Source organism: Cupressus sempervirens, chromosome 5, assembly GCF_028749045.1.
Source record: "Cupressus sempervirens isolate cs-2001-9-10 chromosome 5, ASM2874904v1, whole genome shotgun sequence".
NCBI lineage: Eukaryota > Viridiplantae > Streptophyta > Pinopsida > Cupressales > Cupressaceae > Cupressus > Cupressus sempervirens.
In genome coordinates this window covers 680,548,193-680,573,381 of record NC_143122.1, presented here as the reverse complement: position 1 = coordinate 680,573,381, position 25,189 = coordinate 680,548,193, and positions in this window count along the sequence as shown.

Below are 25,189 nucleotides of genomic sequence, written 5' to 3'. Positions count from 1 at the left end.
ACCCATCAATCAAATTTAAAAATATTTTTTCTTACCCCAACCCCTTCTAAAATCTTATAAATAGCAGGGAAATCCAAGAGGCAAAGGAATCAAGTTTTAGGCATCTGCACTATAGGCACATTTTGATTCATCATTTTACCAAGTTCATAGCATCTTAGCATTTATTTTATGTTATTTAGCATCATTTATTGCATGTTTGTTTTGGTAGCATACAATCTACATTTTTAGTCCTAGATCTTTCATTTATCCTTGTAGATCTACATTTTTAGCATACTCCCATTCTAGAACTATCACTAAGATGCTGATCTAAGAGCTATTTTAGTAGTTGTAGTTAGGGAAACATGTGACGCTCATAGAGATTATATTTAGATCGGTGATATCTTGGGTTTAGTCTAGTTTTTCGTTAGTTTATTTGCATTCTACATTAAGGTTTTATGAATACGTGTTCACACCATGTACAAATTGGCACCCACTATGGGACTTGAACTAAAAGCCTGTCTTTTGTGAAAATTTTCATTTCTAGTATAGATCTGTGTTTCTTGTTATTCTCTTATGTAGATATGATTGAATACAAGTTCTACAGTGTTTGGGAGGGCTCATATTAGCGAGAGCAACATCTCAAAGTCTTCCCCAAACACACAAGGGCTAGATCTAAATCTTTTGACACTTTTGAGCTCTATTACAATGCTTCCAAGAGATATTATAATGCTTCTAAACTCTATTTTAATGCATTTAATCTTTCTAAAAGTGCATTTAAATTGTTCTATAATGCATTTACATCTTTCTAAAATGCTTTTGAATTTTTCAATGATGCATTTACATTTTTTTGTAACACATCTGATGATTTCGAAAGTGCATACAAAGTTTCTTACAATGTATCTAATTTTATTGTAGTGCATTTGCCAGATTAAATAGTGCATATAAGGATTTCTGTAATGCATATGAGTATTTTTGTTGTGCATCTAGTAAAATTTATAGTTTCCTAAATTTGAATCTCATTTACTTATAGGTCCCTTCTGAGTTAATGAAAAGCTTCTAGATTGTAGAAAATGTGCAATAGGAATGAAGACCCTCCTTAAAGCATCTAGCTTTTCCTAGCTCTGAATTAGGTAAGTGGACCTCATCTCTTGTCAATACAAAGTGTGGCATTTCAAAGTTCCAAACATAGCTTAATAGAAGCATTCAATCTCGCTGATCTAAAACAAAAATAGGCCTATTCTCTCAACTCCTTTGAGTTGATCAGAATGATCGACCTTCTATAAAGATAGGTTACAATTGAAAAAGGAAAGAATCCATACATAGTGTAACTAGGAGCCCCTCTATCTTCAGTAGTATAAGGGCTAGTGATTAAACCTTTGTGTCTTTTGTGTTTGGGGAGCCAAAATAGTAGGGATATTCTCTCACTCTCCTCAAGTGATTAGATTCCCAAACTTGTTTGTGACTTCCACTTATTGTTTTTCACTAGGTAGGATTATCTAGCCATAGAAAGGCTACCTCCTAAGTTGCCTTAGCAGGGCCAATGAGAGGGATTGCTTCCAAATATTGTATTCCTAATTGAATGTAAGCCACCCATGTTTAGAATATATCCTTCCTTGAGTATTCTCATAAAGGATTGTGCCAAACCTCCTTAGCATTGGTGGGAAACTCTCTATCACAAGTGAGATAAATCTAAACATAGTTGGTTAAACACTAAGACCCACTAGTCATCGGCTTTAGATAACCTTATTAGGAAGCCATTTTCTTCCATTTACTAGGTGAGTGTGGTTTTACATTTTGTTTTGATCTTACTGCTATCATGCTTGGAAGTACTTTAAACTTAATAACAAACACCAATGTTGACCACAATCCTTCCAGAAAGAAGAACTTCAAACTAATATCAAGAAAACATGTCCAAGACAAAGACATTGTTGAACAACCTTAAAAGTAGTGCATATACTTCATAAAAAAATTCTTTTGAACATCCTTGTAATGCTTCTGATCTCTTTTATAATGTATATTCCTTTTAAACAGTGCATATGAGCCTTAAAACAATGGATTTGCCCAGTAGAATGACACATTTGAATCATTAAAAAGTACATATAACAATTAGAATAGTGCATATGAGCATTAAAATAATGCATATCACCAATTAAACAACACATCTGACCAATCCTATGACACATCTAAGAAAAAACATAAAATAAAGGCCATCTACATGCATAATAATTGGGAACAAATGACCAATTTGGATACCCTTTTCCTTGTTGGTATTTTAAAAAGTTTAAGAAATTCCATATCTAATCGAAAATATCTGTTTGAAATAAGTAGAGCTACAAGCACCATCATCAACCTAATAGTTATCATCACTTCCTTTTGCACATCAAGCCAAAAATATTTGGAGATGCACATTTGTCCCTTACCCAACTTTGCAAAAGTGAAACTCATCCTATCAACATTGGCAAATTCCTTGTTCAACCTAGCTTGTTACTAGAGACAAATTATGATCAACAAAAACCCTTGCCTTTCAAAAAATGCCTAAGAACTAAAGGAATCTAATTCACATTTTCATGCCACTGCATAAACCTAGTATAGGAACAAAATTGAAATGATCGCCTATATGAGTAAGTTCTAGAATAGACGACATAACCATTAAATGCACAAAACCTCTAAATCTCCTTGAACCTATTACAACAATAGATTGCTTGCAGAATGCAATCATTTGTAGGTCACCCTTGTTCAATCAAAACTCAAAATCCATGGTCACAATGGGTTCATCTAACATATAGGATGACAGAAGTATTGAAACTAAGATCAAAGATTTCAAACAAAATCTTGAGCTTTTTGACATTATGGACAAGATACTCGAGAAACATAAGGAATGTTATATACTAGCATTAGTACAGCAAGGTGCAAAATTTCCATCTGACTTTGATGTGACTAAAATTTAAAACTAGAAAAAAAGGAGTCACGCCTAGATGTTGTCACACAAAAACTATAAGACCTACAAATGGAAATGCAAAGAATGAAGAGAGGAAGAACACAATCCGTAGAATTTAGCCTCAAAAAGGTGTGTCCTCTCCCCTTTGATAAGAACATTACCTTCATGCCTTTCCTAGAAAATGTTCAAATTCCAAAGTATGATAAATATTTTGTTACATTAGATTTGCAAGACCGCCTCAAAAAATTCTATACCCTAAGTATGGAATTTTTCCATGACATGATGTACCTGATGCAACTATTTCGTAGAAGCCTTGGAGGGAAACCCATGGAGTGGCTCTCCAAGCTACCCTCCAATATCAAAACCTTTGACCACCTAGCTTCTGTGTTCATTTCCCAATATTTCTACAATATCGAAAGGGAGTTACAGTGATCGACTTATGTAACACGAAACAACTTCCTAGTGAGTCATTCAAAACTTTCTTATAATGGTGGAGACACATGTTCACTAAGTATCACAGGCACATACCTGATAAAGAGAAGACTGTCATCTTTGTTAATAATCTCTCCAAATCGATGAATTACTAGCTCCAACTCCAAGGGCCCAAAGATTTCAAAACTACCTTAGAAAATGCTACTAAGGTAGAAGAGACCCTACTAAATAATGACATCATTAAACTATCAAAAGATAGTAAGGGATTTTCAAATAACTCCACATAGACTCATAATTCCTCTGACTGGGCCACTAATTAAAAAAAGCCATGCTAATGAAACAACAACAAGAACACTGTTAATGATGGGATGGTCAAAGCCAACCATGTCAAACCTCAAACCCAATCCCATCTAAACTAGTCGTATCCTATTGTCAAAAATGCCAACTCCACACACCCCAATAAGACAATTATTGCCCATTCTATCGACATAATGTGGAAAATCCCTTGACATCCAATCAACAAGTTGCTTACAATCAAGGTCCTCCTCCCCGTAGATATCAATCATCCGATATACCCAAGGTGTATACTCCTATCGGGTTGTCTTATGAGAGGGCCTTGCAAACCATCTTGGTGGATGAGCTCAGTGTACTTCCTAAGGCCAAACCCTATGAATCCCAAGTCAAATTGAAATGGTAGAATGATAGGCACATTTGTGCCTAGCATCAAAATGGGGGGCATTTAACAAACAATTATTTTGCCCTTAAGGGGGCAATCCAAAAATTAATCAATGATGGGGTCATCAAAGTAAACAACCTTAGCAATAATGAAGACCATACAACCTTCAAGAACCCTTCATGAGTCATGAAAAGGGTGATCTTCCAAAGCCAATCAGAATGCACCCCCTCACACTAAGGTTAATTATGTGCATCATTATGACAATACCATTAACATTATTTTGGGCTTTGATGACATCATAAATGTCATCATAGTTAAAGATAAAAACATAAAACAATCCTCAAATGCTACTACCCAAGGTCAAGCCTCTAAAATTATCCTACCAGGACATATGAAAAATCCTGATCATGCAGTTGCAAGCTCCTCCTTGTGCAAGTACAACCTAGTCAACCAATTACTTAAGACTCCAACCCATATCTCCATTTTTGAACTATTACAGATTTTTCTAGAGCATAAAGAAATACTCACCAAAGCCTTAGTACTAAATGACCTGGATGTGAGTAGATTTCAGAACATGGTGAGCAACCTAGTTACCCTTCACTGCGTATCCTTTTCAACCCAAGATGACATGTCTGTCATCCAACCACAAAACTCCCCTTTGCATAGTGAAGTCTTTATCCATAGAAATCAAGTTAAGAGGGCATTGGTCAATGGTGGAGAAGGTCTCAATATTTTCACATTCAATTTAGTAAAAGCCCTAGGGAATACAAAGGATGTTGTTGACCCAAGAAAGAAACCTATGATGAAAAGGAAAGATCCTCCAAAGGCATGGCTATTTTTCCAATCACAGCAGGACCAGTTGTGAAAGAGACTATTTGTTAGGTTTTAGACTTATAATTAACTTATAACATCCTGTTGGGAAGATTATGGATTCATGATATATAGGCCATTCCTTCCACTTATCATTAGTGTCTTAAATTTCTTTACATGGGTCAAGAGGTGACCATACTAGGAGATCAGCATTTTGCACAATATTGTAATTCTCTCATCCCTCATAATAGGGAAGAAACTGGCACACTAATAGATGACATCAGCTAGTCCACAACTATAGACCCTTCATGCCCTACTAATTGAAACAACAACCACTCATCAATGTCAACTAAGGGTAAAGAGAAAGTAGGTTGTTTGGGTCCTTCCATTCCTTCACCATCACCATCCAAAGACCCTAAATGGTCACACTACAAAGAAATGGATAGATTGAAGAAAGAATTTGATAGGAAGTGTAAATTGCATTGCAAAGGGGTGGGTGAGTACTTAGTCTCCCTATTTGATCCCCCGCTTTCTCTCAGATCTCATGGAAAATCATCATTCACTAAGCCTTATCATGCACATTTTATCAAAGCAAGTAGAACACCTCCAAACTCAATGGCAGATATCAGTCAAAAAAATGTTGACATCTTCCCCCACCTAAATGAAAAGAGTTTTCACCTAATGAAAAGGATGGGATACATGGGAGATGGTCCTTTAGGGAAAGGGACAGGCATCATTGAACCTCTAATGGCACAAGTCAAGTCCAACAGGTCCAAAATGGGGGTAGGATATGATGAACAAGATAAGACACAAGCTCCTTCTAAAGCTCATCCTAAGCATAATGATTCTTCCTCTTCCACCTTGGTGTGGGTACCTAAATAAAAGGATGGTCATAGCCAGAAAACAATTGACATCATAAATGTGAATCTATCCCTCTCAGGTTCATATCCCATGAAAGAACCATCTATAAACACCTCTAATAATGAAGATGATGAAAATTCCACTAAATGGGAATTTGAGTCATTATCCAAGGAGTCTCTTCATGATAAAGAATGTGATGTTGTTCACATATCCACCTGATAGTTTGGCTACACAAGGAACAACCTCTAGTCCAAGACCCACTTCACCAAGAATTAGGATACAATGAAGTAGCTTAGAAGATGATGAACATGTTGAAGGGTTTCAATGTCAAACCCTATTCCTTGAATTCTTTCTAGTAGAAGTTGAAGATGACTAGTACAAGCCTCTTGCAAGCTCTACTTTTCATGATACTCTAGAAGAAGCTCATGTCATAGATCTAACCGATATAGCATATGAGACATCCAATGAAATCATGTCTTTAAACCCCATCGAACCCTTTCCATATTAAAAATCACTCCCCCTAGTCCATCTTGAACTCATTACCTAGGATACAATTGAGCCTCACCACATCCCTCATTTTGACACTAACCATGAAGTCTTCATCTACCTTAATGTGGTTGAATCATCTCATCAACAAAGAATAGAAGAAAGGCATATAGTCGAGTTTGGTATCAATTACCTCAGTTGCACTAGAATAGGTCAAGTATTCCACAACCTCAATGATCACTAACAAGTTTTGGCTAACCTCAAGAAAAAAATTGAAACAAATAGAAGTGATGCATCCCAAGGTGAAATCCCAATTGTGGAACCTACAAATGGGGTGATTGATACTTTATCCAAATACTTTGAGGAAAGATCTTCCATTTTCATTAAACCAACTGAACTAGTCAACATTGGCATAGAGCAAGAACCAAGGGTCATTTATTTGGAAAAGTTCTTAAGCATAGAGGAAAGACAAGCATTCATCTACTTCTTTGAAGAAAGATAGATGAACTTTGCATGGTCTTACACAAACATGTCTGACTTAGACTTGAATTTAATCCTTCATCATCTCAACATTTCTCTAGAGGACAAGCTAGTAAAAAAAAAGCCTAGAAAGATGCATCCCCATATAGCTTTGTTAGTCAAAGCAAAGTTAGAAAAATTAATCAGCACCAATTTCATCTAGCCCTTGGCATATGCATCATGGATATCCAACATTTTTCCCATATCAAAGAAGAATGCAACATATGCATTTGCATCAATTTTTGAGATTTAAACAAAGCATGTCCCAAAGATGATTTACCCCTTCCCAACATTGACACCATTATCGATTTAATAGTAGGTCATTCCATGTTTTCACTTATGATTGGGTTTTCAGGGTATAATTAGATCAGGATAACACTAGAAGATCAAGAGATAAAAACTTTTACTTGTGCATGGGGCATGTTTTGTTGGAATGTGATGCCCTTTGGGCTAAAGAATGCTGGGGCTACCTACCAATGGGCCATGACCACTGTCTTTCATGAGATGATGCATATTTTTATGGAAGATTATGTTGATGATATTCTCACCAAATCCTATAGTCGAGAAGAACATCTCCTCATACCTACCAAGATATTCACCTACCTAGAAGCATTCAAAGTTAGGCTCAATCCCAAGAAATGTACTTTTGGCATCAAATTAGGCAAGCTCCTAGGATACATTATCTTAGCCAAAGGGATAGAAGTTGACCCTAAAAAGGTACAAGCCATAATCAATATGCCACCTCCAAAGGACCTAAGTTGGTTATGCTTTCTTCAAGGTAGGCTTCAATCAATTTGTTGATTCATTTCTCAGTTGGTGGAAAAGTGTATACCTTTCACGCACTTGCTACACAAAGATATAAATTTTAAGTGGGATGACCAGTGCCAAAAGGCTTTTGACTTACTCAAAACCTACTTGATGAATCTACCCATGCTGGTACCTCCTGTACCACACAAACCATTGTTATTGTACATTTCTATAATGAATAAATCAATTGGAGCCCTCCTGCTGCAAGAAAATGACCAAGGAAAAGAACAAACTATCTATTACATCAGTCGTACCTTGGTCAATTATGAGCTCAATTTCTCTTTTATTGAAAAGGCTTATCTAGCCATAGTTTTGTCTTCCCAAAAGCTATGTCACTACCTTCTAACACACAAAGTTAAGCTAATCTCCAAAATCAACCCCCTCAAATATCTTCTTAGCAAAACAACCCTAATTGGTCGATTAGCTAAATGGGTGATGATCCTAAGCGAGTTTGACATTGAGTATGTTGATAGGAAGGTAATCAAAGGGCAGGCCATTTTCAATCAATTTTTAGATGTGCCTATAGAAATTTCAAATCCTATCCTAGTGGATTTTCTAGATATGCACATTCTTCAGATAGAGCCAGCAACATGGAAATTGTATTTTAATGGTTCCTACACACACCATGGATCAGACATTAGTATCTTGTTCATCATGCCACTAGGAGTTACCATCCTTAAGTCTTACAAACTACTTTTCCCCTACACCAACAACATGGTAGAATATGAAGCGTTGGTCTTAGGTCTCAAGCTAGCTTTAGAATGGAAACTAATAGTGCTAGAGGTTTATGGAGACTCCCAGTTGATTATCAATCAAGTCACCGATGCTTATCAGACTAAAGATGAAAAGTTATTGCCTTAAAAACATATGGTTGACACACTCAAGGCATGTTTCATTCATGTTACCTTTGAAGAAATTCCCAGAGAGAAGAATAGAGTAGCAGATGCTATAGCCACCTTGGCCTCCTTACTCTAGCTCCCAGAGTAGCACGAGTGGTATGAGTTCTTAGTAGAAGATGTGGTTCAACACATGTTTATTCAACCTAATTCCCTTATCATTTTCTACTTGGACACTTTTGATTCCCTTTAGTATAACCCCATCATCACATACCTCCATGACAATACCATTCTGTCTAACCTCTTGCATAACCAAAAATGAAATTTCATTCGACAAGCTTCACACTACAATTTGGTGGCCGATACATTGTATAGGAAAGTTCTTGATGGTACTTTTTTTAGATGTCTCGAAAAGGATGAGTCTAGAGTCACTCTGTAGGAAGTTCATGCAAGGATTTATGGGTCACACTCTAGCAGGTTCACACTAGTAAAGAAGATTCTTAGGATGGGCTATTTTTGGCCAACTATGGAAAAGGATTCTATCGACTATGTCAAAACCTACAAAAAATGTCAAATCCATGGCAACCTTGTTCATGCACTAGCCCAAGAGCTCAACCCTTTAGCCACACCATGGCCTTTTTATCAGTGGGGCTTTGATTTAATTGGAGCCATCCATTCGTCATCCTTTGGTGGACATAAATGGATTATCACTACCATAGAATACTTCACCAAGTGGATCAAAGCAGTTCCACTTGCCAACTCTATGGGAAAACAAATCTGTTCCTTCATTCTAAACCATATAATTGTCGGTTTGGCATACCTCATGCCATCCTCACAAAAAATTCCCTATACTTTAAAAATCAAATAATTGATGAATTATGTGAAAAGTTTCACATTATACACCACTCCTCATCAATTTATTATCCCCAAGGCAATGTCCAAACTGACACCACCAAAAAAACCATTATCAACATTCTCAAAAGAGTTGTTAATGATATTAGTAGAGATTGGCACATACAGTTGAACCTTGCCCTCTAGACCTACAAGATGAGTGTTAGGACACCTACAAGTGTGACACCCTTCTCCTTGGTTTATGGCTATGAAGCTATTCTCCCTTTAGAAGTTGAGATCCCATCCTTGATCATTACTCTCTGGGATGTCCTATTAGATGAGGACTATAGAGTGGCCCATCTAGAGCATCTAGAATTGTTAGAAGAACATCAACGTGTAGCACATGAACACCTCAAAGTGTATCAAAATAGATTATCAAGACATTACAACCAAAAGGTTAGACGTCATTTTTTTCAGGTTGGTGACCTAGTGCTCCAAGAAAACCCTAAGAATTAAGTGGCTAGAGAAAAGAAAGGAAAGTGGGAAGCCAATTGGATTGGTCCTTACATTATCACAAAGTCTTTTGGGATTGGTACCTATAGACTTTTAGATTGTGATGGCATAGACTTAGTAGAACCCATCAATAGCATTCATCTCAAGAGATTTTATTTTTAGAGCCTTGAGAAACACATCAAAAACACCAAAAAAATAAAAAAAACACTCAAAACAAAGATTTGGTACAAAAGAAGTGAGAATGCCACCCTTGGGTTCAAAAGGGGCATGAGACAACACCTTTGGACTTCCCTGAACAACAAAAGTCCTTCAATGCTGAAAAAAGTCAAGATAGGCCTCAAGAAAATGCCTCTAGACAAATTTTTCTTGTTTGAAGCTCATCTAGCATAGTCAAATTAATTTCACACATACCCAATTGAGGAACACTTGGGGGTCACAATTTCATGGTTCTTTGGCATCAGATGTAGTTCACAGCAATAGAGACTGTCAGCATGATAGCAACAAAGGGGAGCACAACAAATTCAGCAAAATAGGGAGTCCAATTATGTATTGAGATACCATAGACATGAATTGGAGGAAAATCAATGCACATCTCCACTATTCACCTTGACCAATGATCACCAATGCTTATTTTATCCCTCATTTGACTCGTTTGATGTCCCAAACTCCTCTCATTCCTCCCACATCCCCCACATTGCCATCCATGCCCATGTTCCTACCTTTTTGGTTCATTTTTTGTCTCCTTGCCTCTTTAGGTGCCTCACATGGCCCTAGTTACCCCCGTATTCCAAAAAATCTCACTCACATCCTCATTCCACTTCCAAAAAATTTGAAATCATCTAAAATTACCAAAAAAATTCAAAAATTGTCAAATATTACCAAAAAAATTCAAAAATTGCCTAAATTACTAAAAATAAAAATTTCAAAATTTTCTAACATTATTAAAAAAATCAAATTTTGCCAAAAATGTTTGAAAGGGATCATAATTGCCAAACATAGTCTTAAAAGCTTGAAAAATTAACAACACCCCAAAATTCCTATCAATTCTACCTCACTCTAGCTCAAATCGGCTATATAACACTTGAAGTGCCTCGATGGTATTAAGAAGCAATGTAGTAATGTCCTGAAACATTTTGCTAAACTTTGGAAAATCTAGCATAATGTGGATAGTGCAAGAGGTGCCACCATTTCCTTTCTCTTGTCATAAGCAACAATTCCCAACATATCATTAGCCTTATTTATATTGTAGTGGCCATGATTAGTCTAGCCCCCTTCAACAAATATATCAATGCTATCTTGAAATCCCAGATATCTGTTGGATTCTTTTATCCTCACTCAACAAGGGGCACAAAATAAGTAAGAATAAGCATGAGAGCTTGGGCTCTCCCTCCAGCACCTTTTTAGGCCCAAAGCAGCTTTTTCAAGCCTCTCCAGTGCCTTCTTAGGGCCAAAACACCTTTTTAGGCCCAAAGTGCCTTTTTTAGGCCCCTCAAGCACCTTTTTCAAGTCCCAAGTGTCCTTTTCAAGCCCCTCAAATGCCTTTCAAGCCCAAACACCTTTTTCAAGCCTTTCAAGTGCCTTTTTCAAGGCCCAAGTGTCCTTTTTAGGACCCCTCAAGTGCCTTTTTCAAGCCCAAACACCTTTTTAGGCCCTTATAGCACTTTTTTAGGCCCAGAGTGCCTTTTTCAAGGCCCCAATGTCTTTTTCAAACCCCTCCAACACCCTTTCAGGTCAAAACACTTTTTCCTAAGGCCCTACTTCACTTTTTTGAGCCTCGAGTCTCCTTTTTGGGCTCCCAAATGCCTTTTCATAGGCCTTGAGAATATCTATCTCAACACATACCTAGAGGAATATCCCAACATTAGCCTTATTATTGTCTATAATGACTATTAATATACATAGAATTATGTCTTGCACATTGTGGCTCCCCATCTATTACATAGATCTCTATTCCTCCTCCATTACGGGCCCACACAAATGTTCTTGCCTACCAATAAAGGTTTTCCTTCCTCTACAGATCATATTGTTCCCACTTTTATGGAGATTAAAACCTTTCCAACATTTGTCACAAAACACCAAAATATTCCAATATCTATCAAAAATACAAAAACATTTACATATTCCACAAAAAGAAAAACATCCAAATATATTTTGAAAATACTAGAAACACACATGATGATGCATTAAAGTCAACATATGTTGTCCCTTTGATTTCCACAACAACAAGAATAAACATTTTATTCTCCTATGATAATAATGGCAACATTACATTTAAACAATGCTTGGTGGATTAATTATTTTGGCCTCCTTGGGGGAGGTGGCCAAATAGAGTGTCCAATCAATGGTGTCTTTTCTAGCCTAGCTCTAGAAGAAGAAGCCCCTGGTGTCAACTCCCTACGTTCCCACACCACATCCATGGGAATTGGAAACCTCCCACCATGTAATTGTGCATTTAGAAACTATGTAAATTCCCTATCCATGAATTGCATCTCTCACCTGTCCTCATTCGAGAATACCTAATAATAACACCCCATCCAATAAGTGGCTTCCCAATGTACCTTCACCATCTGGTACATTTCCATGAACACATTCTCCACCAACTTGTTCACTACCAATGTAGTGATTGCTCATTGGGCCACATCCTACTCTTGCTATATTTGATCAGTCGCCATTCACCATCACTCCACATCTACTTTTGCATTACCCAAATGCTACTGCAATTGTCTCACCTTCCCCTCACTTATCACTAACCACTCCTACAACTTCAATGCTAGTGAATTTTCTTTTCAGTTTCTTCCCTAAATGACTCAAACTATGACTACAGTAACACCATTTCATTTTGAGTGCTCTCTAAACATCCTTGCACTGTCTTCAAAGATTCCTGCAACTGCTAAGCCTATGAGAACTCCACTCACATTCTCACATCACTTCCCTCTACTCACATGTGTTCCATGCACAGTTCCATTTCTAGTGACTACACCCATGCTTGCTCTACCTTCACCACCACTTGCAACTATCTCACCTCCATTTGCACCCCATATTTCCACACCTTCTCCATTAATCCCAGCAAAAATGTGACCTCCTATTTTGCATTCTCTGCTCAGACTCTCTCAGTAGCTAATTTTCTCCATAATTCATCTACGTCCCATGATGATTGATCCCTACCTCCCAGCTCTAGCCATGGCTCATCCACATTTACACTGCTCATCACCCCTTATGTTATCCCTTGTCTTGATGTCCCGAGATTAATCAACCCATGTGTTTTGATCACTACCTCAACCTGACTAATGCATCCCACATCTATTGAAGCTTCTCCCATGGAATTTCTAGGAGATTTTATCTCCCCCGCCTCGTCCTCTACTCTTGACATACACTTCATCATCCTAAGTGGAGTATTCTTTACCTATGTCATTAGCTCATCATCCAATATCACCTATAATGCATGTTGTGCTATAGTTCTTGACAACATCATTAAAGTTGACAAGGGTGTTTCATCTACCTTAATGTCCACCTCTTCAGTTTGCGATGACCCTTGTCCTACCTAACTTGCCTCACCTAGCCCCAAAATTAACACTTGGAGTTATGACTAATCCACCAACTCATTGGAGGTTCATCGAACACACTTCACTATTTGCCCTTGCCTCATCCACCTTCCCTAGCTAACATCACCCTACTATGGTGACTAATCTGGTGAACCTGACATACTTTCACTTGAATGATTCCTGTAACTTCTCAATACATCCAATAATACATTCTACTCTTCACCTTGCCTTGTTCCATTCCCATGTTATCTGCTTACTTATAGCAATCACTCATTCAAGACTAGTTCTTTACTAATCTTCCATGTATCTACTCTCTACACCCTTGGCTCTAACATTCAGCCACCCAAATTCCCACCAATGCACATATAGAACCCACTACTAAATCACCACCGACACATCCCATGCTTTAGTTTCTCCCTGGCAAAACTAAACAAAATCAACACTATTACACACAACTGGAAGCACACATGATCTACAAATAATAGTTTTCTATGCTATCATGTACTTTTAGTACCTTGATGATGTGCTTGACTAGAGGTATCAAAATGAAGTCATGATATTTTTTGTTGGTTTTTCACTGTTCAACTCCAGTGATCCTATAGTTTCACACATTATTGGTGTCCACTTATAAGCTCCTCCTCTCATATGGAACTCCATGTGTACATCAACCAATTTTGTGCACTATCTTAGGTGAGGTCTTTTATCTAACATGTGATTCTTTGCATGCCTATTTTTATTCTTTTGCGACTATAGTTTCTATTTTCTAGTAGTTGGCATGTTTTCATGTACATTGTTCCTCTTTGCGGGTACTTCTCGACATGACATAGTATTCATATCACTATAGTTGAGCTGGTGATGGTTCTACTTAGTCACTTTTTATCACATGCTCTATGATGAAAATTAGTTTTCATCTCTTTAAAAAGTGTTAGTTGCATTCATCTAGCTTGCATTTTCATCTTGGGTTCATTGAAAACAAATGGTTGGCACATAAGTCAGGACTACACTAGATGACCTTTATGACATCACCTAGCAAAATCACAACTAGTTATCCAATAACAGGTACCAACATCAATATCTAGAGAAGCTTTTAGTGCTCAACTATCATGTACTTTATCTTCTCACAATATCCTCACCATGCATTACACTTCATCATATCACATCATCATCTTATATGTTCATCCCACCTATTGCATTATGTGGTTTTTGAATCTCAAACAATTCTAGTCACTATTGCCTTGTATCAGATTTAATTCCACCTCACACCCCATCCTCTCCTACATTACAAGGCTTTTTGAATCTCATTTTTTCATATCCCACTTCCTTTCTTTTTCATCTATCATTATTCACTATCTCACATACCATTGCCTTCCATTTCATTTTATCCCATTCCATAGTTCATTTCATTTTATTTTTCCTCCATCTATGACTTGCATTTCGTGTTTGTCATCACATTTCCTCTCTTTCATCTCATGGCTTTTGAATCTCAAAATTTGATGTCACATCTCATCACTTTCGAATCTCAGCCAATTTCATTTCCTTCCATTTTTTGCTTTCATTCATGTTCATTGGTCATGGTACCTTTTATCCCATTTTTCATTCATCATATCATATCATTTCATCCCATCTTCACATTTTCATATTTCTCATTTCATCATGTTCCATTCCATGACACTTTCCCACACATTCATTCATTCACATTTTTAATTTCCCTATTCATTCCATTTTCATACCATTACATTACATTGCAACAAATTTCATTTCATTAAATATCATTACATTGCATTATATTCACTTTTATTCCATTCCATACAATCCTATTTTATCATATCTCATGTCATATTTCCTCTCATTATATCGTATTATTTTCATTTCCTTGCCCTTTCATCACATTTCTCATTCACTTACCAATTCCATTCCATTTCATTACCTATCATGTCATCACATATCATTTCATTCATTAGACATTTCATTCCATTTCATTACCCATTTTGTTTCATTTCAATTTTTTACCTATTTCAATCCATTAACTATTGCATTTCATTCCATTTCATTACCTATTACATTTTATTCCATTTAATCACCTATTGCATTTTATTCAATTTCATTACCTATCTCATTTTACTTCATTTCATTTCATTACCTCACATTGTATTTCATCATCTAGCATTTCTTTTCCACATTTTTATCACATTTTCATTATATTACCACCCCATTCATCACATTACGATTCATTTTTCACAATTCATTTCATTACATTACATTACAAACCATTTTATTACATCACATTACATCATGTTATGTGTCATTATATTTCATTTTATTACATCACATTACATCATGTTACGTTTCATTATATTCCATTTTATTTCATTCCATGATGACCAATTTCATTACATCATTAGGGACATATCATCTAATCTAAAATCATTATCCATATGTCATACTACATTAATCATTCACATATATATACACATCCACATGCACTACTACCATAGTCATCAATTCAAACCATCACATGCATACATAATTCCATGATATAACAAGTGCACACATCTGAACACCAAATAAGCTTAGATATCTCATAAAGCAAAAATAACAATCAAACAATATGTCTAAAGGCCAAAATCCACATGAATATTAGATGAACCACACTAACAAGAATATCCAAATGATCACATAACATGAACATCAATAGGTCACAAATGTCTATCAATGTGACCATCCACAAGTACATCAACATAACTATCAAAAGAAAACCAAAAGAATAATCATACGTAATTAGGAGAAAGGCCACAACATAGAAATAGACACTCATCCATGTGTGGGTGCCTAATCTAATAGTCCCTGCTCATTGCGACCGCTCGTCCCGTCTTGGTGCACTTGCTCTATCGCATCTATCATAGGTGCAATTTTTTACATCTGCAGTGTGTCTGTCACCTACCCAATCACAATGACCTAACTCATCGAGGCCTTATCTATCCTTGGTGGTAGTGGTGGTGATGGTGGCCCTAATGTCATCACAGCTATGAATTCCTATAGGGTACTCAACACCTCACCCATCCAAGCCTCTATGGCACTCATCTAAGTCTCCAATCTAGAGAACCCCATGGCCTCTCTAATGGTGGTTGTGCACCTGGTGGTACCAGTTGATGTACCTCTAGTTGTGCCTCTAGAAATGATTTCTACTATCATATGGTTATACACCTAATGGATCTCTGATCAGACCCTGCACTTGTGGCCTCTGTTGCCAGAAAAACTACACCTCTTCTAGCAACCTAGCCCTCACCTACTTTGCTCTAGCCTACTCTACCCCTCTGTCCCACTAACCAATAATCCCTCCTCTCAGTTGTGCACCACCCTATCCTTGAATCCATCCGACCCTCCCTACACCCATCGGTCCCTACACTGGGCATTGTGCCACTCCCCTCTGTGGTGGTACTATGGCTACTCAGCCTCACCTCCCCTATGCTCTAACCACACCTCTCACCCTACCTCTAGCCCTCCATCTCCCTTTGCCTCTCCATAAACCACCCTCATCATCATCATCCTCTCCCCCACTCAATGGCTCATCAATCCTTGGAATAGGCTCAAGAAAATATGTGTATCTAGGGAAGGGATGCTCCCAAAACCACCGAGCATAATATCCCTCTATCCTTGCATTTTCCACCCCATCTTGCAAGGCCCATGGTTTTTGTGTGTCTATCATCTATAAAAAGGTGTCCAAACAAGCCTCATACTCTAGAGCTAGCCCCCACACTACCCTTTGTGACTCTACTCAAGCATAATGTTTTGTCCCTTGTGGCATGCCCTGCCACCAACCAAACTGTCTCACCACCCACCTGAAACAAAACTGCTCTATCATAGTAGGAACTTGACCAAGAAAATACCTCAGACTAAAGAAATACACCATCTCATTGTCATCCTCTACCCATAGCTCTATGAACCTATAAGGTCTCCACATGACCTCATCAATGTCATCCAAAATCTACCACCAATACTTTATCTTACGCAAATGGGGCTACATGATCAGACTAGAATAGGTATACATGAATGGCATACCCTGAGGTTGTTGGTGCACACACATTGGACAAGTAATGGGAAAATGCTTCCATGTCCATAGCTGTAACAAAATCACCCATGTTGACAATGATGACGAATGAGAATACATAACCTAATGTAAATCATTATATGTTCTTTTTCCCTAATGCACATCTGGTTGTTTTAGTAATGTATTTTCTTATTTGGTTACATTACTAAAACAACCAGATGTGCTTTTTCCCTAATGCATGTACTATTTTACTCCTAAATTGGGGTTTTAAATGTGCTATTTTGATGCACAAATATGCTAAAAGAATGCATATGCACTAAAAGAACATACAAATGTGCTAAAAGGCTAAAACTACCACATTTACCCTAAAAATTTGTACAAAAATCCAAAAACATAGGTACAAATGCAAAAATCTAAAAAAAAGGAAAATCTTGATGACTTACTACGGCACCGTAGTCTACTAGATGCTCATACTGATGATCCCTCTCGAATATATGCTCTCGTAAAGGGACCACCATCCTCGCTAACACAGAGCTCCAAATCACCAAATGCAAAAGGGGAGAGCGAAAATGACAAGGGTAAAAGGCCTTTTTGACCTATTTAACCCCCCTAAGGGGCATTTATCTCACTTTTCCACCCTATTTTGGAACCTTTTTTCTCACTAAAATGAATTGGGTATTGTATCGAACCAATATAATCATCTTTTTCCATCAAATATCCAACATTTCATAAATAAAATTGGAACCTCCTTAATTTTTGCACTTTCATTTTTTCCAATTTCATTTTTGAAGGGGTAGTATATCTATATCAAACCAGGGTATCCAAACTAGAGCATTAATTTTTTTGCAAAAATGAAAAACATCCTACCCTAGCCAAAAAATTACAAACATCAAGTCTACCAAAACCAGGGTATCCAAGAAAAAATATTGCAATACCAAATCAACACTGCAAGCAAATCATCAAATCAATGACAATCAAAACATCAAATCATCAACAATCAGACATCAAACCATCAACAGATAGACATCACAACAACGGAAAAATGTCAAAATATCATCAAACAAGACATCCAATCATCATAAGTTAACCTAAAATTGTGAGATTAAAATAGTTTTTGAACTAATATGCTTTCCATTGCTCAAAGAGGTGCATTTGTACACACCCAAAAATTGGCAAAGACCTAAATCAGGCTATTATGATCAATCAATGCAAATTAAAGAGAAAATCAAAAGAAACACAATAGATTTTCAAATCAAAAATCACATCAAGTCATTAATCATCTATCAAATCAACAAGACCTAAATCAATTTTAAAAGAGGAGAAAAACAATTCAAATTCATAAAATAAAATTCAAAAAAGGAGGAAGAAAAATACAAAGTGTTGATAATAAATAAGACATTTATTAAATCAAAGAAATCATTTATCCTCAGAAAATTGAAAATCTCCCCTTTTCATTTTAAAAGAATTAGAAATATCCTCAATTATCATCAAAACCAAGTTTGATGGACTCTTCCTCCTAGTCTCTTATGAGATATTTTTAGTTTCACTTTCACCCATTAGTCAAAGGTGAAAATTCTAATTCTCACCCCAACCCCTTTTGAAATCATATAAATAGGAGGGAAATCCAAGAGTTAGAGGACCCAAGTTTTTAGCATCTACACTATAGGCACATTTTGATTCATCATTTTAGCATTGCTTTTATGTTATTTAGCATCATTTATTGCATGTTATTTTATTGCATGTTCATTTTGGTAGCATATAATCTACATTTTTAGTCCTAGATCTTGCATGTATCCCTGTAGATCTACATTTTTAGCATACTCCCATTCTAGAACAATCATTAAGATGCTGGTTTGAGAGCTATTTTAGTAGTTGTACTTAGGGAAACATGAGATGCTCATAGAGATTACATTTTGATTGATGATATCTTGGGTTTAGTTTTTAAAATGGTTTAATATCATGCATGTTCCTAACTGTTGATTAGATAAATATTAATGATTGTTGCATTCCCCCATTTTGCAAGTGTATGATGTTTAGCTAAAGAAAAGAAGCAATAAGCTACCATGTGTAGATGGTGGTTCCATATCTTGTTGTGGGTTGTAAAAGAGAAATATTTTAGAATAGGATCCAAATGGCATGTTTTTATTGGCTGAAAATGTTATTTCTAACAAAGGATCATCATTTTCTTGATCTCATCCGGTCTTGTTTGATCAATGGTTGCCTATTTCCCACATTTTAAAATTGTGTGATGTTTAACCAAAGCACGAAAGAGAGGTGACACCATCTAGAAATGGTAGGGATAGTCATTTTTATGAGTTTCTAGATGTTGCTATTAGTACAAGGTTCCAAATGGAAAGCCCTAATTTTCCAAAGATGCAAAGTATGAAAGAAGGTATTTCCTTTTCTATGATCATTGATCAAATAAAGATCAATGATCATTGCTTTCACACATTGTGAAGTTGTGTGAATTTTAACTAAAGTAGGAAAGAGATGAAGAGACACATGCATTAGTGGGCCCAAGGTTTTGAAATGAATGCAACAACAACTAGGATCTTTATGGATTGTTAATCAAATGAAGATCGGTGATCATCACTTCCCTACATTTTGAAGATGCTCAAACTTTAGCTAAAGTAGGAAAGCAACATGTTGACATATGTCCACCTTTCCCAAAGGGTAACACAAACATTTTAATTTTAAAAAAAACCATCTGATCCTACTAAATGGACAACTAGATTTAAAAATGTGGGCACTACTCAAAAATTGACTATTGGAATGATCAATGTTGATCAATGAAAATTCATGTGAATTTAATTGGCATAAAAATTGCAATTCACTTTATTATAAAGTACCAAGAAATGAAGATTTTAGACTATAACAAGATTCAGAGTTCAAATTGCATTTTCTCAAGCCATGAATTGTTACAAATAGAACTTTTAGTGGAGCAAGCAAGTTTGTTTGCATAAGTACTAAAAACTTCTAGTTATCCAAGAAATTGCATTTTTATTTGTGATAATATAGAAAAGATGCCTCCATGAAGGGATTTCTTAGGAAAAGTAGATTACCAACAAATAAATATACACTATGATTTTATGGAATAGTTTCCTTTCTCTACTAATGAGGCTGCTAAAGGGAGAGATATAGTCCCAAAAAACCCTAGATTACTAGTTAGTGAGGATTTTTACAAGGCCAATTGGTTAAGAGATGCAAAAACATCCACTAGGGGTTTAGAGCTATTTCAAAAGTAGTTTTATACGAGAAAACAAGATACTCCTTTGAGAATGTTCGTAAATTCAACATTAGCAAATTAATTGTTCCTAGTGTTTTCTTTGGTGATGGTTTATTGACAGTGATAGTGAAAAGATATGACCCAGTGTCAAGGATAGTCAAGAATCATGCTGTAGATAATTTTTTAGGGTTACACTAGAGGTGATTAGTGAAGTTTTTGGTTTAAACCCTGACCATGTAGTGCATGAAAAGATTGATTTGAAGGATTTGCAAGCTAGGAATGATGCTCAAAGAGTGTACCTAAGGAGGGGGCCAATTGAAGAACACTTTATAAAGATAGGTTAGTTTCCATTGGTGATGATAAATTCCCTAGAGCAACTGTTAAGAAAATATTTCAATCCTAGGGTACAATTACTGTACTTTTCCCTCTCTAGAATTTTTGTGATGGATGAGAAAGATCACATCCAAGGGTTTATATTCTTCATCATTGTCCAAACATTGTAGTATGGTATGAGCTCAATTTTTTATTATGCCACATACTTAGCAAAGGAGATCCATAATGGATTGATAAGTATTAGCAAATCCAAATTGGAGAAACCTTTCTGTTGGTATTCCATGTTGATGTGCATATGTTTGTATAAAGGTGTTTCTGTATTCTCCAAGGAGATGAAATTGGAGTTAGAGAAGGATGGATAAAAGCTACACGTTCAGTTGTCGAGACCATATATGACTTGGGAAGTCACTGATGCTAGGTTCATGAGATTTGTTAGATACTTTGCTTCCAAGTTGAGGATTTTATTAACTCAAACTAGGATACCTCAATTATTGTTAGAATTTATTAGGCCCAAAGATCATGCCAAGGGATTGATGGTAAGACACAATTGGGGGGATATCATCCTATACTCACTCTCAACTATATTCAAGGTGTATGGTTTCCAAGGCATGCCCCTTGTATTTCCATATAAAGTGTCATTAAAAGTTAGCATTGTAGGATTCCTATCGTAGGTAGGAGGATTAGAAGAAAATGAATTGATGGGAAGATCCAAAGGTACATCATTTCCTCAGTTTACTATAGTCCACAATTTGTTTTAGTAAGATAGGTTGGAGGCAGTTAGGAATTTTTTTGGCTAAATACTAGATGGCCCAATCCTACCCTCGTCTTATTGATCCTAAGGGTTTGTATGATATTTTCAAGGATAGGACTAAAGGTAAATCTTATAAGAATTTTTTTATTTTCCTAAGGACATAATTGGGAATGAATTCTCATTACAAGAGTAGGAGATTAGGAATGAAAAGTGGAAACTATATAGAAAAATTCTTGAATTTATTAATGTTCTAGAGCCTAAGTATAATGCACTAGTTGATATAAAATATTAGGGTAATAAATTAGCATGCTTATGAATAATTTTGATAGGTTTATGAAAACCCTAAATGAGAAGGAAGAAATTTTGGCTCAAGCCTATCTAGACCAGGCTATTGAGATAGAGAAAAGGTTGGCTAGGAGAGCCATCATAAACCAAAGGAAATACACATTGTAGAAAAGGGCTAGGTATGTGGTGTAGGGGTGTCACTTCTACCATAGAATTTGATATAATTTAAGTCATCAGTTATTCATTAGTCATTTTTAATATTCGTGATATCATATATTGGTTAACTTACATTGTATGTATGCGAGAAATATACATTATGTGATCTGCGTAACTAATCTAGAATATGAAGAGTCTATGTAACCTCCCAAGAGAATTATAAAATTGGTGAGAATGGAATCAAATGGAGAAATCATAGGCAGAGGAGATAGAGTAGTGAAATTGTGAAAAGAATTGGGGCTCTCTAGTTTTCAGCTAGAGAGACACCAATGTTATGTATTCAATTGATTGAAAAGAAATGTCTTATTCTCAATAAATGGTGGTTTCTCTATTTCTCTAATTCATTCTAGTTTTTATTAAATCTATCAAATTTTTTAATTCTACAATAACCTCTAAGTTTTTAGTTTTGTAAATTAGTTCATAATCATGCTGAAGTATTATAGGAATTGGCTATTTAGTGTACATTGTATTCAAGTTTTGATGAAGAGTTTAATGTCACAATGGATTAGTTTTTGAAGCATTTTCAACCACTATGAAATAGCCATTCTAGTTATTGTGTTAGGTGTTTCCATATTCCCAATTTGGGATGATAGAAGCCATCATTTCATATAGAGAATTTATTGTTGATTCATGATGTTATTAAGTTTGTAATAGTTTCAAGAATCATCATACTATTAGAGTACTATTTTTTGAATCTTAAAATGATTATTGGATGATTTATATGTTTGGTCATGCCACATGGGAGTTGAGATCCATGTGTGAAAATCATCTTGATGATGTTAAGGGCAATGACACCATGTTTTGAAACCAAAAATGGCATGGAGGAGAAATTGGGTTTGAGAATTATGGAGGAAACCCAAGGGAAAGAAAGAGAAGGAGATAGCCATGGGGAAAGATATGGAAACACCATGTTCTCGATGATAATTGGAAGAGCCCTATAACAATGATTTCTTATGTGGGATCATTGGTAGTTTGGGAATTAGTGAAAGAATAGAGAGTGAGTTCAATTTCATGGGCAAGAAACCCACACAAAGCAAGAAGGAATTTGAAACCCAAAAAGGAGAAGTTGATGTCACCAAGTGTTTGTATTTGGTGAACTTGATATTGAAGTTGGTATTGATATTTCAAGTTTTGAGTATGTATCTAAATCATATAAAAGGTGGTGAACATCTATTCAATTATTAGTGGGTGGAATCAACAATTATGTTGTGTACATACTGGTCAGTGTTACATTTTTAAAGTGTTTATTATGATTATGGGTATTAAGCAAATATGAGCCTCTTATCTTTTCTAAAAAAGGAATAGAAGATATGAAGATTATAGATAGTTGTCAATATTTCCTTGCATCAATATGTTGTGGCAAGAAGTGTACAACGTGTGCCTCTTTACAAGAGACAACTTTAAGAAAGTCCACCTATTGTGCCTACTGCAAAGAAGCAAAAATTGGAATAGGGATCCTCATCCTAGGTTAAGGAATATTCCCCTTCACAAACCCTCATACATATAAAGATGAAAACTCCTTGAGGGAGAAACGAAAAATGATGGGTGGCCAAGGGAATATTGTTATCATTGCAATAGAGGTAGAAGAGGGAGTGCCTACATAGCCCCCCATGCAATCACTAGCTCTCACTGTAGAGGATTTTAAAGGAAGATGGATTGACATTGTGGTGGAATAGGCACCCAAGAAATTTTTGGATGAATTTTATTTTGTAAATTCATGAACATTCTTTCAATTTTTGTGGAGGAAAAATATAGACAATTTTGAGGCAAGGTGTAAGAAGATCAAGACAAAGCAACCTGATAGGCATGATTTTGATATTGAAGAGGAGGTCTAGGCTAGCCTCATGGAAGAGTTTGAATAGATAACCCCTAAGGTGGGAAGTAAATTTTTGAAGGATTCATGAATCGCGATATTTCTTGAATGGGACATTGCTAATGCAATGGTTTTTGACGCAGCTAGAAAAGAAAAAGAGACATAATTCAAAACTAAGGATGAGGTTTTGTAGGCTCAAAAAGTGGTCAAATAAAGTGATGACCATAAATCCTTGGTCATGTGCTCCATTCACAAGATAGATAAGTCCAAAATTTAGGAAGTCTCAGATTCTGAACATAGAGGCAGTCTCATAGTCTACAAAGTTGAAGAAGTAGACACTGAAAAGGTGGCCTTAATAAATAAGGAAATGGTTGACTTTGGTGTAGTTGTGGCAACCAAAGATTTTTTAAAAAATCTTGGAACTAAATGATAAATTTGAAAAGGTTTTGGAAGCCTATGATGAAAGAGGGAGGAATATCTACTAATTGGAAAGCAAGATTGCACAATTGGAGAAATAGTTTGGGAAAAGAAAGGTAGCCACATAATTTGGTCCACTCAAAATTCCTCCCCCTCTCTAGTGCCACATTTTAATACCATTCCAATTGTAGAAATCCCAAGTACTCCTCAAGAAAAAACTTTATTCAGATAAGGATCTTGAAGAATAAAAAGCAAAGATATGGTCATTAAATGTTGAACTGGGAATCCAATATGATGATAGAATTAGGGATACTATTATGTCTCTAGTGGATAGGGTAGATTGGATCCTTTTCTATTTAGATTTGTCAAGACTAGTTGAAATTTTGAATGAGTTGAAAAATAATGAATTCACTTTAAGACCCATTTTGAATAAATGGATCAATAGGGATAATGCTAGAACAACCTTATGTTGTTCTATTATTGATCATTCAGATGATCAAGTACAGAAAACATATGATCAGACTAATGATCTGCTTTATTTTGATCATAAGAGGAACCTGTTGCATAGGAGAATAAATAATTTCTTTTTGAAATACCTTGGCACAAATTTTGACTTATTTTTTCATGCACTAAAGGCCATTGGTAGGATAAAGGAAAAAGAAGAGTGGGGCAATGAATTGAAAGAAATAATGAGTATCAGATTAAAAAAAGAAATAAGTAAAGAGAATTATATCTAGTTTCCTAGAACCATTAAAGAGATTCTATACTTGCAAATATTTTTTATTCTTTCAAGCATGATTTTGTTGAAATAAAGAAGGTTGGTAAGGATATCTTGAAGAGAGAGTGAGAAATTTTGAGCTTCAACTCACC